Below are 18047 nucleotides of genomic sequence, written 5' to 3'. Positions count from 1 at the left end.
AAATGAAACCATATTATATATAGATATCAAGCAAGAAACCAAAATGCGCGATCAATATACTCAACCAACAACGAAATGAAAAACGACACAACCACAAACACCATTAATTCCATAAAATTGAATCAAATAAACATAATACATCAAATTAATATTGCAATTAGGAACAGAAAAATGAAACCATATTATATATAGATACCAAGCAAGAAACCAAAATGCGCGATCAATACATTCAACAAACAACGAAATGAAAAACGACACAACCACAAACACCATTAATTCCATCAAATTAAATCAAATAAACAGTACATCAAATTAATATTGCAATTAGGAACAGAAAAATGAAACCATATTATATATAGATATTAAGCAAGAAACCAAAATGCGCGATCAATACACTCAACCAACAACGAAATGAAAAACGACACAACCAAAAACACCATTAATTCCATCAAATTAAATCAAATAAACAGAATACATCAAATTAATATTGCAATTAGGATCAGAAAAATGAAACCATATTATATATAGATATCAAGCAAGAAACCAAAATGAGCGATCAATACACTCAACCAACAACGAAATAAAAAACGACACAACCCCAAACACCATTAATTCCATCAAATTAAATCAAATAAACAGTATATCAAATTAATATTGCAATTAAGAACAAAAAAATTGTAACGCCCGGAATTATTTAATTTTAATCCGAGAATAATTAATTTGGGAATATTTGGAGTTTTGATTTAAATTCTAATATTCTTAAATTGATTAGGATTGAAATTGAATGAATGAAGGAATTAAGGACTGAATTGCAAATATTGCATAGTTGAGGGATTAAAGGGAAATGTTCAGAATTTTAAGTGCTTAGTTAGCAGGTGTACGTGGATTATGTGCATCAATTCAGACAAGTTGAGAGAAAGAAGAACAGAGCAAATCGATCCCTTTGCTTTTCTTTGCAATTTTCATATTCAGATCGCCGTATCTTTTGATCTGGCTATCCGTTTTCGATTCCGAAAGATGTTCTGGAATCCTCTCAACAAGACCTTCGATTTGATGTAAGTTTTTCTGTCTTTCATGTTGGTTTGAGAATTCGAAATGGACAGGGATCAGAAGTTGGAATGAATTTGATGGTTTTGATCTTCTAGCTTTGATGTTCTTGAAGTTTGGTTTAAGAGTGATGTGTATATCATGTCCTTATGATTTCCAGATATGTTTCGATTGATATATACTTGCTGATATGTTGAGTTGAGTTGTTGAACATCTGATATGAATGTGAGAAATGATTTAGAGTTGTTCGGGATCGCCGAAGTAATACTGAAATGCTGTCGAACTTTTGAATTGGAATGATTTGCTATCATTCTTCAGCTTAGAAGTGGATGAGCTCTTAGCTGATGATTCTTTGCTTGTTATGTTGTTGTTTCAGTGCTTGAACAGGACATTTCAATTGATTAATCTCGACGTCGAAACCGATAGACGATAGCACAAGGTTGGTAGAGTTTCCTTTGGCATTCTTGTTGAAGTTTGGGGTTGATCTTGAGCAGATTTTGAGTTGTGCTTGGTGCTTGATATTGTACAGTTTTTGACAAGTTTGAAGACATCCTAGACATCACATTTGAAAGGTAAAAGTGGACTACAATTTGATTGGGATTACAACTCGAGATGGTTTGTATCGAGTTCCCTCAATTCACATACTTGTTTGTTTAAGTGCTCTTATGTGCTTTCTTTTGATTACTTGAATAAGTTCTTGATATAATGAATGCCCTGATTATGTTACATGTTGCATTCATCTTGATTACTTATTCCTTTGAGTTTGAAATGAACGGACACGTTCGAATAGACGATTTGAGGGATTGTATATGTATGGCCTGGGTGGTTGTTTGAGCCTAGCGTCTGAGCTACATATATAATGGCTTCAAAGTCTAGAGGAGCAAGATAGTAGCCCCACCTCGATAGGGTGTGTCGGTGGATTAGCTATGATATCTTCTTCTCGGGATCCCAATTGATGAATGATGAAAAGAACCTTGTTTTGAAAGCATGCATTGTATTTACTTCTATATCATGATTGTGATATTGATTATGCATGTTTAGTTGCTTTTACTGGGAAATCTATTTCTCACCGGAGTTATCCGGCTAAAATGAGCACTACAAGAAAAACGCAAAACGACAACGGATTTTATCCATTGTCGTAGGGGGGGGGGATAAAACCGTTGTAACTGTAGGTGTTGTAAAAAGCATCCCCTACGACAACGGTTTATATCCGTTGTCTTTGGTAGCATACCACAACGGTTTTGCAACAGTTTATATCCATTGTCTTTGAAGGCATAAGACAACGGTTCTGCAACAGTTTAAATCCGTTGTCTTTTGAGGCATACAACAACAATTTTTCACCGTTGTCGTTTACAGTGAAAAACCGTTGTCTTTAAGCTTGTCTTTTAAATAACAGGGCCTTCAACAACAATTTTATACTACATACGACAACGGTGAAAATTCGTTGTCTTTTTTCAAATAAAAAACAAAAAAAAATAAATTTAATATACAAATTTTCAATATTATAAATCAATCAAAATTTAAAATTTCAAAAATAAAATTTAATATATAATTTTCCAGTATTACAAATCATTCAAAACTCGAATTCTAATTTAATGCATTCTAGAAAATAGATCTATGAACTAATCTTGAAAAAATTGAATAATTGAGAGAGGAAATATATATCGGAAAAAATACAGAAGCCAAACAGAAAGGAAGCATTATTTCTCGGCAAGCAGAGATGATTCCTCTTTCAATTCTTATCCAGCAGTTGGGACTTAGGAGTGTTGGCAGATCAGATCATTCAAAGTCTTGAGAAGGTTCTACTAGGACATACAAGAACCTTGGACTCCCGATTATCTCGTTGATGATTCGAGGTACACGTTTCCCTCGGGATGCACCCATCAATTTCTTAACCACAATGCTTCCATATTCGTGAATCAATAGGTCAGCGAAACTCCCTTTCAGTTCACTGTCCACTAAAAAAATTAGCATATGTGGTATCTCCATCAGTGCTACTCATCTTAACTAAAAGACTCGATCTGTCCACTGATTTTTAGACCATTAACAGAATGCAAAAAAAACTAATGGACACATCATACAGCAAATCTAGAGAACACACGACCAACCCTTAGTTGATATAGCACCAAACCTATAAACCCATACATCTTAACAAGATTAAAAGTATTACCTTTCAAGAAGAAAGGTTTCTTTTCATGCACGCTCTGAAACAAAAGTGAATTAGAAAATACAGATGCAAACAATTAATAGAAGCAAAACACATGTGGAGATAATCAATGACTTCGAAACTAGAATGAATATATAAATAGAAAACTAATTAATCGCAATCTCAATGTCGCCAGAGAGAAACACATGGACAGAAAATGGATTCGCAAATGAAATTAAAGCAAGGAGAAGAACTACGGCAGAAAAAAAATAACTACACTTTATTTTATCACCAAATACTACAGAAACACAAAATAATAATACATAACAAATAAATATGAACTTAAAACCACCCATTAATCTCTTCTGATTTCAATTATGTAAGCTCGACCTCCAGTCAGAGGAGCAATTTACAAGCATCATTAGGAATCGAAATAACATCATTAAGATAGACAAACAAAACAGTCATAAAAGATTTTATACTTGTCAACTCTAAAGCCACACTAATATGAACACAATGAGATCCTGTGGATACAAAAATCACGGCAATGCCAATCCTAATACTAAACAACATTCTGTTCCCCCCAAAAAAATATCGCCAGACACAAACAATAACTTTACTAAATCATAGAAAAACACGCTACTAGCTTAAAGTTGAATTCATACAGTCAATCTATGCATACCATTAACTACTATAATTAGCCGGAAATAGCATAAAAAAATTAATAAACTCCCAGATAAACTGATTTGTGCATAAGAGAAAATTTTCGAGCAGAATACCTCATCTTAATAGGTACTCATATCCGTGTAGAAGTAGTGAAGTCCAATGAGATCCAACAGGGGCTTCGACTCAGTGGTACTGGAAATGTAATCGTATTTGGACAACGAAAGTGCGCAGTAATTCCCCAGCATCGTCAACGACTACCAAATCAGAAAGAAATCGAGAAAAAATTGAATTCAATAAGTGTTCGATCCACAATTGATTTCTCGGATGTCGAGATTAAGGGTACGCGAACAAAAAATTAATCGATTTAGCTAACTTCTTCGATTATTTCATTCCAGCTTGCCGCAAGTATACCTGCTTCAAATCTTTCAGAGTTGGAGGTGGTATGGTCCGGAGATCCAGAACGAAGCATAGCATAACCATTTTCAGCTGCCTCTCGATTCAGTTTCCTCCACGGAGAAATGGCGAACGGTTGCTTATGTGCGCTCCATTGCCAAGGGGTCTCAATAGGCAGGCAGGGTTGGTCTACTTCTGCCTGATATACTTATATACCAATGGATAGGATAATACCTAAACCATTTAAAACCAACAACAAACAGAGGCCAAAAATTTCATGTAAAAGCTCAGGAATCTCTTTACAAACCATCCTATCAACCATCAACCAGAGGAATTTATACAACCTAATAAGCAGAAATCATTGATTGTACCAAGAAATAAAAAAAATCAAAAAATTGCCATAAAAGTGGCACCAAACACAAAGTCGCATTAGAATTTGCAGGCTTATAATTTTCTCCTCTGGTTTATTTCATCCACTAATTCAGAATACAATTATTTTTACCACAAAACACTTCATAAAGAGAAAACACGGGTGCACATAAATTATAAGTGGATACACAAAAAAACCCAGATGAAAAAGAAGCTTACAGAGCATTTGCATGCTGAATATCAGCTTCCAAAACCTTCAAAGAGTCTTTATATTCATAACAAATAAATATGAACTGATAAATGTGTAAATGACTGTATAACACTGAAGTTCTTTTACACAAAAAAGTAAACCTGTACTGAAGCTTTTTTACTTTCGAGTCAAATAGAAGCACTCAAGACACCCCAAAATATCATCATTCAAATTTCTAAGTAAGCAGCTGTTAAACAGTTGTCTAGTACTCTAGTAACTTAGCAAGAAACTGAACCAGAAGCAAAATTTAGGATATATATATTCAAGCCTAGGTGGATCTGTTGAGGATGTGATGTGATGCAAATATGCAGGAGTTTGGTTTATGCACCAAAGGTTTATGGCATTATTCACCTCATCTGATTATTAGCATAAGGAGAAGACTCTTCCAACCTAAGCGCTTGAGATTTGCTTGTCCATAGAGACTGCCTAAGTTTTCTTCTCATTTTGGTTTTCCCAGCCAAAAGATCCCAACCCAAGGCAGCTACCAGGGGTTGAAGCCAAGGAAACAACATAATAACCTAATGTGCAAAATTCAAGATATTAGAATACATATAGTGACCAGAATAAGAAAAAAATCACTGTAGGACCAAAAGTCATTGATGACTTCAAGTTTTCAACTCTCCGATAAAAAATAAAAATAAAAAATTATCTTATTTTTACTGTGGAAGCACGACATGTGGAAATTGTCCTAACACTATTTTTCCCTAAAGAGAAAGCCTTCAAACGGGATCATGCACAAAAGGTTCCTTCATTAAAACAATAAAACATAACTGGAGACCATGGGATATGTTTTTCTGACTCGTATCATAAGGCATGTGTTGGTTAATAGACAACAATAAAATCTATAATTGATGGTGTAAAAGTTAACACTTTAAGATGGAAAATTAATTCACCAATAGCAGTGTGTGGAAGCCTTGCACACGAGCATAATGATACAAGTCCCGCATGCAAGAAGCAGTGGCAATCTCCAGTGACAATGATGAGTCATTTAAATTTGTCTCAAGTGTTGTTTTTGACATAAAGTTTGAAGGCGTTGAAAAGGAATAGGAATTTGGTTAGCTTCACACGCCTTATATGCCTCAATATATTCACAAATTAGGTCATCTTGAATAAGCTGTAAGACCAATCATCACACAAACTAATCCTTTCACGGTGATATAAACAAAAAAGTTTTAACGGCAAGTATGTAGGAAAATTCTTGAAGGTGAAAATAATATTGTCACATTGATCCCTGAAATTAGTATTGTATTCAACAAGTTGTTCTATCAATGCTATAGTAGTTTCCTGGACATTACGCTTGTCAAAAGTTTTACTCAGTTATGGGATCACTGCCAACAACAGTTAAACTGAAACATTGAATGCACAAGTTCATACGCATTTAACACTTATCAAATACATAAAGAGCAATTTACTAGTTGAAGTAAGAATTCACTCAGAAGTAAAACATGAAAAACCAGCAAAAAAAGATTGAAGCATAAAGTTAACCTGAAGCATCATCAGAAGGGGAGTGGAATGAGATGAAAGCGCTTTTGCATATATAGAGAGCAATTTTTTCCTCGTAGCATGTGACTTGTCTCAATAATCAACAATTGGCGAGTTAGAAATAGTGATTGAGAGAGAGAAAAACAAGCAACAAAGATCTTGTAGACAACGTAGGAAAAATCAGGAAATGCAAAACAAGGATGTACTCATCACCGTGCTCAACTTTAGCCAAGAGAACAAGGGTACACATACCGATACTCAGCCTCTTCAACTCCACATTCCAAACGAAGAAATCTAATGTGCAAAACTACACCATCCTCATCACCAATTCCCAAGCACTGCCTCATGGCATCCAGGTGTGCTACCGGCACGCACTTCAGCACCAACCAAAGCACCTCCTCCTCTACATTACACTCATGGTATCTAATGGTATGTCCACCTTTGAATCTTGTTTCTGACTGAAACCCAGGGTACAAACAACTCATTTCTAAACACTAAAATTAAAAAAATTAACTCTGAATATTCAAAATTAATTTGAAAAATATTCTGAAAAAGTACCAATACCTCCTATCGGTTCAAACATGACACCTACAACCAATAATACAACTTATATCAATTATTGGAAATCCAATAAATCAAAATTCCCAAATTTTAAAACCCTAGTTTTTGAATTTACCTTCAACAATGAGAATTTTAGTTCTTAAGTTCTGAAATAAATCTCCAAGCTTCCTAAAACGATGGTTCCAGGTTGTTTGGCGGTCGGCGACGGCGTGGCAGCGGCGAAAAACGGCCGACTCAAAAGATACGTTGGCAACAATAGGCGGCGATGGTCAAGGGTTGAAGAAAGAAAACGATCGAGAAGAGAGAGTAAACGCAGAAGAAAATAATCATTGACCTGTTTCCGATGAACGATCAGCGAGCCGGAGTTGAGATAAGTCGAAGGGGGCTACGGGTAGGGTTTCCCTTTTCTTTCTTTATTTCGTAGTTCTATGAAAACTTACGTGTGTGGCTGTAGGCGCTATATATGCATATGTATATTTTTTTATTAAAAAAAATAAACAACAACGATTTGATAAAAGTTTTGTCTTAGATTACATAAAACGATAGAAAAAGACAACGTTTAAAAAAACCGTTGTCGTAGGGCTCCAAAAACACGCACATAGACAACGGTTTTAAAAACTGTTGTTGTAAACTTCCAAAAAACAGCGCACATAGACAATGGTTTTTTAAAACCGTTGTCTTTGATACATATAAGACAACGGTTTTTTAAAAACCGTTGTCGTTTTTATTAAAATAAGGCCAACGACAACGGTTTTTGTAAAAACCGTTGTTAAAGGCCAAAAGTCAACAGTTTATTTATAAAACCGTTGTCTTTTTAGTGTGGTTAATTAACATATTTGTTTTAGTGTATTGTTTTGTTGTATGTGTCATTGCAATAGGAGGAAGTGGAACCGGGCAAAGGCGGACTTAAAGAACAAGGGATGAAATCGATATAGCGTGAGGATCCGAGTTAGGAGTTATGTGTGCTGTCATGAAGTTTATTGAGTCTTAAACATGATCATGTTAGAAGATACTTGTACCAAGACTTGTAGATGATTGAGTTGTGGTTTTGTTGATGTTTATAGGGTTGGAAATATGTTGTAAATCCTTGAATCAACATAAGGTGTCTTGATCTGGATATATGACAATGTTATTACATGTTATGAGAATGATGATTATGTTGTAAAGCCTTGGAATGGTTTATTACTAGCATTAAAAGCATGTTAGAATGCATGGTAGTTGTTATGCTTGATTTCATCATGTCTAGACTTTGGTAGGACATGATCTTGAATCAATCATAGGCATGATCTCGTTTTTGACAGCAGCTGAACCATTATTTTTTTCTGTTGGTTTGGCTGGCGCACGGGCGAGCTCCTGCTCGCGCGCGCGCGAGCCAAGCCAGGGGACCTCGGTCCCATTGGCCGGCGCGCGCGCGAGGGGTGATGCCCGCGCGTGCGCAGTGCAACTTATTTAAAAAAAAAATTTTTTTTTTTTATTCTTTTGTTTAGACTTTGATTATTGTCTAACATGGTTTAATAATGATTAATGAGATTAATGAGAGATTAGAACTCGGGTCATCACAAAAATGAAACCATATTATATATAGATATCAAACAAGAAACCAAAATGCGCGATCAATACACTCAGCCAACAACGTAATGAAAAACGACACAACCTCAAACACCATTAATTCCATAAAATTAAATCAAATAAACAGAATACATCAAATTAATATTGCAATTAGGAACAAAAAAATGAAACCATATTATATATAGATACCAAGCAAGAAACCAAAATGCGCAATCAATACACTCAACCAACAACGAAATGAAAAACGACACAACCACAAACCCATTAATTCCATAAAATTAAATCAAATAAACATTACATAAAATTAATATTGCAATTAGGAACAGAAAATGAAACCATATTATATATAGATAACAAGGAAGAAACCAAAATGCGCGATCAATAAACTTAAACAACAACAAAATGAAAAACGACACAACCACAAACACCATTAATTCCATCTAATTAAATCAAATAAATAGTACATCAAATTAATATTGCAATTAGGAACAGGAAAATGAAACCATATTATATATAGATATCAAGCAAGAAACCAAAATGCGCGATCAATACACTCAACCAACAACGAAATGAAAAACGACAACCACAAACACCATTAATTCCATCAAATTAAATCAAATAAACAGAATACTTCAAATTAATATTGCAATTAGGAACAGAAAAATGAAACCATATTATATATAGATATCAAGCAAGAAACCAAAATGAGCGATCAATACACTCAACCAACAACGAAATGAAAAACGACACAACCACAAACACCATTAATTCCATCAAATTAAATCAAATAAACAGTATATCAAATTAATATTGTAATTAAGAACAGAAAAATGAAACCATATTATATATAGATATCAAACAAGAAACCAAAATGCGCGATCAATACACTCAACCAACAACGTAATGAAAAATGACACAACCTCAAACACCATTAATTCCATCAAATTAAATCAAATAAACAGAATACATTAAATTAATATTGCAATTAGGAACAGAAAAATGAAACCATATTATATATAGATACCAAGCAAGAAACCAAAATGCGCAATCAATACACTCAACCAACAACGAAATAAAAAACGACACAACCACAAACACCATTAATTCCATCAAATTAAATCTGCAGCAGCCAATTCCTCATATTGAAAATGCATACATATCCTGCAAGCTACAAAGAAAGAAAAATTAATCAATCTAAGAAAAGGTCAGGGGTCCGGATTGGAGGAGGGGAAGCCATACACAGATTGCAAACTCATAAGCAGATCTCTGTCAACCGGAAGCTACTGCTCTGTCAAGCCAGTTTGAAATGGATATCACTCCGTACAAAGGTGGGTGCGGCCACCATACAATACAATATCGGCCGTCGGGTGGCAGATAAATTTACAACACCAACACCACGCTCCGAGGAATGGCATGGACCCTCTATTAAATTATTATTATTATTAGGAGATTGACGAGAGAATCTGGCATGTGAGATTGCCACTTACCTTCTTCCATGCATGGCTCCCCTCTCCACCTCCCTCTCTGCCTTAATGCCCCTGCTTAGGTTACAGGCTCACGCAACTGAGCCCGGCGATAAAATGCTTGAGCTAATCCATTTATAAAAGACTAATTTTTTTAATAACATCGCGATGTGGGAACAGTAAATGTCAGGCACAAGGACCATTCTCCAACCGTGCTGCTATTGTCGTCCTCCATTTTGGAGGAAGAGAAGGTTTTTGAGGGATGGAATATATTACCAAAATGCCATCTTTAAAATTGTTATCTGGATTTATTTTAAAAGGAATTTGGACTTTTTTTAAAAGAAAAAATTCTTATTCAATTTTTTTTTTGTTATTTTCATTTTCATTCAATATATTGAATTAAGTGGGATTTTTTTTCCAATTTTAATTGATTTTAAATGTTCCCTCTGTTATTTACTTATTTATTATAATTGTAATATTTAGATAAAATAAAAAATAACTGATGAACAGGATCACGAAAAAAACATGATCATATATTTTATTATGAAGACATCAAATTACTTAACTTTAGATAGAAAAAAAAAAACGCACAGAATCAAGAAAAAAAATGTACACAACAATTGATTTGGCTATTGCATACTTTAGAAATAAATATAAACATATTTAATGTTGAAGTACTGAAATTGATTTAAAATAATAACATGATTCACCAAAACATTATTATTATTTACCTAAAAAAACATTATTATTATTATTATTATTATTATTATTATTATTATTATTATTATTATTATTATTATTATTATTATTATTATTATTATTATTTGTGGTTCGAGCCTGGATTATGAATAACTTTGATGCATTAATACAATGGTTTTATCCAGCCCTGTAGTGGTGATCAAATTTTATGAAAAACTGCACGAATCGACCAATCCGAACCGCACAACGCTGCCAAGTACAATTTTTGATTAAAATCGCGATTGAAAATTAAACAATCAAACCGCACCGTATATAATGATGCGATGGCAATTTGAATGAAAAACCGCGTCACCGCACCGCGTAGTAATTTACTTGAGTTTTATATTATTTATTATATACTTAACATTAAATAACTAGTAAATACAACCCAATTTATTAGATATTTTTTCCAAATTTGACTCAATTTTACACAATGTTCAAAATGATAAGATTTAATTCATGATGGTACAAAATAAAAACTTAAATTTGATACGAAACTTGAGGAATTAAAATTTAATGATAATATTTCATATTTCATTTAATTTAATTTGTTATATTAGCATCCATGATGCAAGCACATTTAAGGAAAAAATTGGAGGCCAGAAAAAAATATCTTTTAAAACTCTTTTCATATATAAATAAAAAATAAGTATATGAACAAAATTAACTATTGAATAGAACTTAATTTCATCTCATTACTTCAACTGTGGTCAAATAATTCATTATATTTTCTCAATTGTCAACCATAAGCATTTCTTATCTTAAAAACGTATAGACTTTGTTGAAAACTTCAAATATTTTGTGAAATAATTAACTAACATTTGCTAAAATATTTGTTTCTTCATCTGTGGTTGATTTTCTTTGAACTATAAGATTGCATGATTCAATTATTTTTTTATCTATAATATTTATTTTACATAATTTAGATTTCATTTGAAAGACATTAATCTAAGTTCATTTAATAATATTATTATTATTATTAACTTAATTCTAACTTCTATTTTATTTTAGTCTATCTTATGTTTGTAAGTTTTTTTATTAGTCTTTCATAAGAAAAACCACATTACCGTCCGAAACCGTACTTAATACTTTTACATAAAAAAATCGTGATTAAAAAATATTTTTCAAACCGAACCGTATACCTCATAATTCGGTTTGAATTTAATGAGAAAACCGCTCAAACTGTACCGTGATCATCTCTACGGCCATGCACCCAATGAATGTACGTACATTAGTGATTAATTAGTGTGATAACATATTTTATTATTATATCCAACATTAATTATGGCATATTAATCCAAACATATTAATAAATAAAATTATGTGTGGGGTGTTCGTGATACCAATTGTTAAGGGGAAATTGGATCAATGAAACGAATGTTATCACCAACTTTCGATGTTGGTTACTTATTGGTAAAATCACAAATCATTTTAAAGACTTCTATAGTCAGCAATTTCAATTAAGCGTCATCCTGGTGTCGCTGTCTGCCCGTGTCTCTAAATACTGTACACAAATATTGTATATATATATCTAGGCCAAAATTGTTGGCTGCAGATGTAACAAATAATTTAGGGCAGGATATGAAGAGATTCTTGATTGTTCAAGCGAAATATGACAGATTATGATTATTAATTCATGACCGTTTAAAAACAAAATTGATAATGTTGCCATTTTGAAATTCAAAATGAATATATTTGACAAAGAATTATGCATTCAAGAACCTCGCTAAATAAACCAGAGGTCATGAACTTCATGATGTGTACTAAGTGGACGTACAGTAATCTTAGCTTTCACCCTTAAAACTTTCTTTGACGGCTATCAAATAATGTACCAAGCATCAAATAATTACACGTGAGGACACTTTGTGGTAGGAAAACACAGAGATTTTTGAAAGTCTGCAAAGAAATGTTATGATAATCACAAAACAAGACAGATATTACATTAAAATCATCATGTCGTTGATATTTGCGTCTTCCATACTCATCGCAAGCTGAAGCAGAGACCGAATTCTAACCTCAGTTCTCATGTCCTTCAACATTAGTTTGAATCCCGGTTTTCACAACAAATTTCCTGGTAGCATGAATCATTGAAATTGGAAGGGAACATGTCAAAATCTGTAGATAAAATATAGAATAGGAGGTTGATTGTGTAAGAAATTAATAATGGGTTAACGGGTCGCCCATAAGAGATTCAAATTGGTAATTTGAATTCTTGGAGGTAGTAGTTTCTGAACTACCATTTAACTCTCATTATTTTGGATAATGAAGGAATTAACTTTCATAACTTATACAATTCATCAGAAATTGTATCAAAAATTAATATCTCACATTTAGGTAGTATTTGCAACCTCTAAAAATAAGAAGATTATTGAGATTCTCTTCACAAATTAATCCGGATCCAATCAGAAACGGAAAGGAAACTATTTTCATAATCCAAATGCTAAGGTAGTGTTTGCAACCTCTAAAAATAAGAAGATTATTTTTCCACTTTCAGTAGAATTTTAGAGAGTTGTTTTGATTGTTTTATTTTCTCACTTGCTTTTGAGAAAATTGATTTTTAGTGACATTCACTAGTATTAAGGTTTTGTAAAACAGTTTATAATTTTCTAGTGAAGCCTTTTGTCATGAGGCACTGAGTACTTGTGCATAATTATTCTTGAGTCTTTTTAATATTGGTTTGTTTTTTTTTCACGCTTTTTAAATATTTCCGCTGCATGTTGTGTCGGATGTCGTCAACATTTAGTGACAACATCTGATTCTGATATTTTTCATACCTCAATATTCCTTACAAGTGGCATCAGAGCCATGATACACTAAGATTGATCCTAGTTATTTTATTGATACAGGAATATTATGAATTCAGCAACTACAAACTCCTTTCTCAAACCTCCAGTTCTAAATGGTACAAACTATGCCCTATGAAAGACTAGGATGTGTTTTAATATCAAGGTGATGGACGAGCGTGCATGGCAGATTATTCTCACTGGATGTTCATCTCGAAAGATCTTAGATTCTTAGGGTGAATATATTCTTAAGCCAGAAACAACCTAACCACGGAGGAGGCACAAATTTCGAGCTACAATGCCAAAGCAATAAATGCAATTTTCTCAAACGTGGATTTGAGGATGTTTGGACTCATTGCTGATTGCATCACTGCCAAGGATGCATGGGATGCTCTACAAGAACATTGTGAAGGGAAAATTGAGAGTTTTAACGAACAAAGATGAGGTTGCTAAACACCAAATTCAAAAACCTCAAGATGCAAGAAGATGAAACTATTGCAGCTTATGATCATCATCTTCGGGAGATAGCCACTTAATCTTTTACTCTTGGCGAACCGATAGCTAATGAGCGACTTGCGAACAAGCTTCTTCGATCTATGCCAGAAAGATTCAATGAAAAGATTTGGGCTCTTGAATTAGTAAAATATACTTCAAAGATGGAGTTAACAGAACTAATAAGCATTCTTCAAGTGTTTGAAATGAACACGAGCACACAGAATAAATACAAAGGGAAATATATAGCCTTCCAGGTGTCGAATGACACATACAAAAATATAGTTCAATTCGGTCAAGAACTCCTTGAATCAGATTTGGAAGATGACTCCATATCACTCATCACTAAGAACTTTGGTGATTATCTAAAAATGACGAGGGAGACAGAAAGGTCTGATCAGAAACTCAAAGCTCCAAGTTTTCCTACTGCCAAAAAACCTCCGAGAATAGGTGGGCCTGAACAATCACCAAGGAAATTTCCTGATCCTCATAATCATCGACTCATGCTGGAAGGGAAGAAAAAGTCTACTGCAAAGAATATTGACACGATGCAGTGTCATAAATGTCAAGGCTATGGTCATTATGCCAATGAATGTGCAAATAGGCTTCGGAAAGGGATTAACACATCCTTGAATGATGGAGAATCTGAAGAAAATGAACAACAGACTGAAGAAGAAAGTCACACATCCTTGACAACATTGATGGAAAGAAAGAAGTTGTTTCAAGTCAATCATTTAGGTGCTTCCACAGGTGTTGCAACATCTGGCCGCAACATCTCCCTAAGGTCAGTATGTTTAAATTCATCTACTATTGATGTCTTGAGTAATCCTGATGTAGATGATGGAAGAATGACTCTGGAAGATGTGTAAACTCTTTATGAAGAACTATATGTTGGTGTTCATCTTGTTTCTTTCAATCCTGATGCAGATGATGGAAGAATGACTCTGGAAGATGTGCAAACTCTTTATGAAAAACTGTATGCTGATTGGATTGAAAGAAACAAGATGAACACTATCCTCTCAAAGGATAATTCTGAGTTAAAGGTTGTTGTGTCAAGACTCGAGACTTTAAGTGATGTTGAGTAAGAAATATTTGGAATTGTGTCAGGTAAAGGAAGATCTTGGGAAAGCCAAGGCCACACCGACCATATTCAACTCAAGCAAAAGCAAGCTTGACTCATTACTCATGATGGGCAGAGATGGTAAAGAAGGACTAGGCTTTGAAAACATTAAGTTTGAAGTTGGTGAAACTTTAAAACCTACTGTGTTTATCAAGGAAAGAAGCATTTGAAATTGCTCGTTAAAAAAGGCCTCAACAACTAATATCCCTCATCAAAGCCACAAGCTTCTGGTCCAAAATAGCCCCAAAGAAAACGTAAGTTTGTGTGTCACTACTGTCACAAGCTTGGTCATATCAAACCTTTATGTTTCAAGTTGAAAGAAGACTTCACACAGAGGCCTGCATCTCAAATATTGCCTAAGATGTTGCCCAACATCAACCACAACATCTCCAGGAACAGATGTACTATAAGAAAGGTTTGGGTACCAAAAGCTGAAATTCATTGTTATATTATCTATACTGCTTTGAAAACTAATGTTTCAGGTTCTTCATACTTTGATAGTGGAAGATTTCGACATATGACTGGTTCAAGACAATTTATCACAGATTATGTTAAACTAATAAGTGGAAAAGTGACTTATGGAGCAGGATCAAAGGGAAATATCATTGGAAAAGGCACACTGGATTTAGTTGGACTTCCTAAACTTCACAATGTGCTACATGTTGAAGGATTAACTATAAATCTAATAAGCATTAGCCAGCTTTGTGATGATAATTTGCATGTGATGTTTGATAAGAATGTGTGTAAAGTTTTTGATAACTCTAATTCTTGTGTCATGACAGGTACGAGATCAGTTGATAATTGTTACCAACTTGGAGAAGAGATGGCTTGTAGACATACAAAAGTGAATGAATTCAACCTATGACATCAAAATTTGGGTCATGCAAACTTCAAGACTTTGAAGGACTTAAGTAAGCTTGATGATGTTAGAGGTATGCCTAATTTAATGTCTGAAATTTCATTTGTGTGTAAAGCATGTCAAAAGGAAAAACAAACCAGGGTGTCACACCAGATGTTGTCAACATCTGAGACAACACGGTGCCTTGAGCTTGTACATATGAACTTGATGGGTCCAATGGACGTGAAAAGCTTTGGCGGTAAGAAATACTCCTTTGTTTGTGTTGATGAATTTTCACGATATAATTGGTATTGCTTTTTGAGAGAAAAATCAGATTTCTTTTATGCTTTTAAGAAATTTCTCACAAGCATTGTTAATCTACAAAACTTGAAGGTAATCAGAATTCGGACTCATCATGGTAAGGAGTTTAAAAAGACTTCATTTGAAGTTGAGTTCTAAAAACATTTCAAAACATTTTTGTGCAGAAACCTTAACACAGCATGTCACATTTCAAATAGAGTATACTTGAGGAATGATTTTACTATGACCTCCTATGAAATTATCATGGGAAAGAGGCCGAACCTTAATTACTTTCATGTTTTTGGTTGTGTATGTTACGTTTTAAATTATAGAGATCACCTTGCAGAGTTTGATGCTAAAAGTGACAAGTGTTTGTTCTTAGGTTATGCTTTGAATAGTCAAGCTTATAGAATGTTTAACCTGAGAATTAGAACAATTTTTGAGTCTATTAATGTTATTTTTGATGACTTTAGAGATTTGAAGAAGAAGACTGTCGAAGATGAAGTAGATGATCTGCTAGAAATTTTTGGAAGTTCAGATGTTGTCCCAGATGTCAGAACACCTGTGACAACATCCTCATCAGAATCTCCAGAAACAAAAATTGACCAGTCCACTAATGATGATGAGAAGGAGGACAGAATATTTCTAGCAAAATTCAGAAGAATCATCCAGCTTCACATGTTATTGGAGATATACATGGGAATATGCAAACCCATAGGAAAGAAAAAATGGATTATAAAAAGATGGCTGGACTGATTTGCATGAGCTCCATGTTCTCACAGGTAAGATATTCTTGCTTTATCTCAAACATTGAACCAAAAAATATAACTGACACTTTAAAAGATGAATTTTGGGTTAATGCAATGCATGAAGATCTAGAACAGTTTGTTAGAAACAATGTTTGGTACTTGGTACCTCGTCCTGATCATGGTAATGTAATTGGAACAAAATGAATTTTTAAAAATAATACTGATGAATCAGGAAACAGCGTAAGGGATAAAGCTAGGTTGGTAGCTCAAGTGTATACACAGGTTGAGGGAGTTGATTTTGATGAGACCTTCGCTCCTGTAGCCCGGACTAAGTCTGTCCGACCTCTGCTTGTAATTTCATGTCATATGGGAATGAAACTTTTCCAAATGAATATAAAAAGTGCATTTTTGAATGGTATTTTGAATGAAAAGATGTATGTGAGACAACCAAAGGGGTTTGAGGATCCACAATACCTAGATCATGTGTATAAGTTGAACAAGTCATTGTATGAGTTGCAGCAAGCATCTCGTGCTTGGTATGGAAGATTGATAGAGTACTTGTTTGATCTTGGATTTAAAAGAGGTGAGCTAGATAAGACAATTTTTGTGCAAAAATCTGAAGGTAATATTCTTATTTTCCAAGTTTATGTAGATGATATAATTTTTTGTGCTTCTTCTGAAAAGTTTTTTTATGAATTTGTCAAGTGCATATCTTCTACTTTTTATATGAGTATGGTTGGTGAATTGAATTATTTTTTGGGATTGCTAGTCAAACAAATGGATGATGGTATATTTTTGTGTCAGACTAAGTATGCTAGAATTCTTGTGAAAAAGTTTTTGAATGACAACACTAAACACATGCGCACACCTATGGGGTCTAGTGAAAAACTGTGTAGGGAAAATGTTGTCGATGATGTTGACAACACCCTCTACAGTAGCATAATTTGGAGTCTATTGTATTTGAATGCTACTAGACCAGATATTATGTTTAGTGTATGTTTGTGTGCTAGATATCAGTCTAACACAAAAATTACATATCTTAAGGCCGTAAAAAGAATATTGAAATATGTGGCAGGGACTT

General features: G+C 33.8%; 2 long non-coding RNA genes across 6 annotated transcripts; both read right to left on the bottom strand.

Annotated features, from left to right (window-relative positions):
* Positions 1 to 2619: 2619 nt before the first annotated feature.
* LOC140866010 (uncharacterized) lies at positions 2620 to 6297 on the bottom strand. 4 transcript variants are annotated; one of them, XR_012144779.1, is made up of 5 exons: positions 5223 to 6297; positions 4271 to 4486; positions 3973 to 4113; positions 3218 to 3251; positions 2620 to 3005 (listed from the first exon to the last, which is right to left on the bottom strand). It is a non-coding gene; the product is annotated as an uncharacterized lncRNA (long non-coding RNA). The 4 variants fall into 4 exon arrangements; XR_012144778.1 differs by having other exon boundaries at positions 4271 to 6297; XR_012144781.1 differs by lacking the exon at positions 3218 to 3251 and having other exon boundaries at positions 4271 to 6297.
* Positions 6298 to 6358: 61 nt separating this feature from the next.
* On the bottom strand, positions 6359 to 7315 carry LOC140866011 (uncharacterized). 2 transcript variants are annotated; one of them, XR_012144783.1, is made up of 4 exons: positions 7030 to 7315; positions 6918 to 6941; positions 6606 to 6811; positions 6359 to 6440 (listed from the first exon to the last, which is right to left on the bottom strand). It is a non-coding gene; the product is annotated as an uncharacterized lncRNA (long non-coding RNA). The 2 variants fall into 2 exon arrangements; XR_012144782.1 differs by having other exon boundaries at positions 6381 to 6811.
* Between the last annotated feature and the right edge of the window lie 10732 nt (positions 7316 to 18047).

Source organism: Henckelia pumila, chromosome 4, assembly GCF_033568475.1.
Source record: "Henckelia pumila isolate YLH828 chromosome 4, ASM3356847v2, whole genome shotgun sequence".
NCBI lineage: Eukaryota > Viridiplantae > Streptophyta > Magnoliopsida > Lamiales > Gesneriaceae > Henckelia > Henckelia pumila.
The sequence above is the reverse complement of the archived record's forward strand: the minus strand, read 5'-3'. Positions and strand labels throughout refer to the sequence as shown.